The sequence below is a fragment of the Alligator sinensis genome, unplaced genomic scaffold, assembly GCF_000455745.1.
Source record: "Alligator sinensis unplaced genomic scaffold, ASM45574v1 scaffold1389_1, whole genome shotgun sequence".
Classification (NCBI taxonomy): Eukaryota; Metazoa; Chordata; order Crocodylia; family Alligatoridae; genus Alligator; species Alligator sinensis.
In genome coordinates this window covers 448171-450124 of record NW_005843026.1, presented here as the reverse complement: position 1 = coordinate 450124, position 1954 = coordinate 448171, and positions in this window count along the sequence as shown.

Here is a 1954-nt window from a genome sequence, read left to right as displayed (position 1 = left end):
CAGACTAGATGATCTGCCCAGGTCCCTTCCAACCCTAGAAACTATGAAACTATGACTCCTTCCTTTGATCTTACAAAGCGCACACTACGACTAGTGTTCCAGGGTCTCACGGGGCCTCTCACTCCCCCCCCACCCGAGCAGCAGGTCATTGTGCTCAGCCTTAGATGTTATTTCAACCCACCAGAAGGTGAGGACTGGGGTTAAGGTGCCCCTACTTGCCTTTCACTGGCGTGATCACTGGCCTGGCATTTTCTGGGGGCTCCTGCACAACTGAGAGCCCCACCAGGCCACCCACTCCCAGCAGGGTGCAGTTTTAGGTCATGCCCAGGACCAGAAGCCTCCTATCCATCCCCTACAGCTCCTACCCTTACCTCCAGGATGATACCAGTGGCCTTGCAGCCAGGTGATGTTGTTGCCTGGCCTTCCAGCAGCAAAATGCCCTGTTTATATGGGCAGCCCTGGATCCAAAATGACACATTGTTTCTGACAGATTGACCATCTGCAATTTTTTTTTTTTTTTAACTGACAACTAAATGTTTTTACTGACATGTCATATGGAACTTCTGTCCCATAAGGCCCTAAACCAACTATTGTGAATCATTATTAAAGTCCATAATCTGTCATTTCAAAGCCACCGTCCAGTGATGGTCCCAGCCAAACTACTGTGCACTTCCCATTGTCCTTGCTTTCGTGCCCAGCCCTCCTTACATAGGAAAGCAGGCTCATCCCCTGTGGAAACTCTGGCAAGAGATGTTATGGTTCAATGTGGTGTGAAGCATGGTCTCTGGCAGGTCATGGATCTCTGGAGAGAAAGTTGAGCACCTGAAATGAAAAGAGCCATCACAGGCTGCTGAGAGTGTTTTTGTCTTCACTGGGGGGAGCTAGAGCAACCTCCACTCTCTTTGAAGTCCACAGGCCATGCAGGTGTTCTCGGTCTTGCAGAATCAGCCCATTAGCACTATCCCTTCCTGGGGCAGGCTCAGAAAGAACCCAGCCCTGCTTTTCTTGAGTCCCTGTGTCAACAGTAACATAGCCATGCCTTTCCCCCAGCCCCTACCCAGTCCCAGAGCACTCCACTTTTGAGAGAGGGGTCTGCATATCTCCACAGACAGAGAAGTTACTGAGGCACAGACAAATGGAGGCCCAACTTGTCAGTGGCCTCTGGTGCACTCCCTCATTTTGGGTTGTTTATGTACATGCTGTGTTGGGATGCCATCTGTGCCACTGCTGCAGGCAGTTTGTGCCCCTGAACATTATGGAAGGAATGACCACAGGCTGTGATTTTAATGATAAAAACAGATCTGTTGCCTACAAAGCACCTAATCATGAACATGCATGGCCAGCTGGTTACAAGGTATCAACCAGAATACCTGTGGTAAGGTACAGGCATGGTTTGTAGCTATGCCCCCTAAGCCTAGTGCAAAATATCAAGGGTCCCCAGACCCTACTTTAAATACTGAGCAAGACAACTTCATGTTAACAGCATGCACACCCTAGTTCTCACTAAATACTACAACATCTTCTGGTGTTATCATCATACATTTGTTTCCCGCTGAGCAGAAAAGCATGTCACGGCAGGGTCCTGCAGGAGGGCCGTGATCTCCTCAAGGCCCCCTTCCCATGCCAAGTTGGCCCAAGGGCACCCTCAGATTCTTGCCCGACACGTCTTTGATGTTCCAGTATATTAGGGAGGCTGCCTTATGTCTTCTTGGACATGGTCCACTGTAACCTCTGGCCCCGTGGACTCCTAGACCCCTCATGGGTCTTGTCCTGCAAACAGGTGCTTCAAGGCACCCTAGCCTTATGGGCTGTGTGTGGCTCCAACCATCCCTTTCACCACACCGCAAGCCTTGCAGCTGGAATAGACATTGTTCAGTCTCTCTCTCTCTCTCTCCCTCTCCCTCTCTCTCCCTCTCTCCCCCTCTCTCTCCCCCTCTCTCCCTCTCTCCCCCTC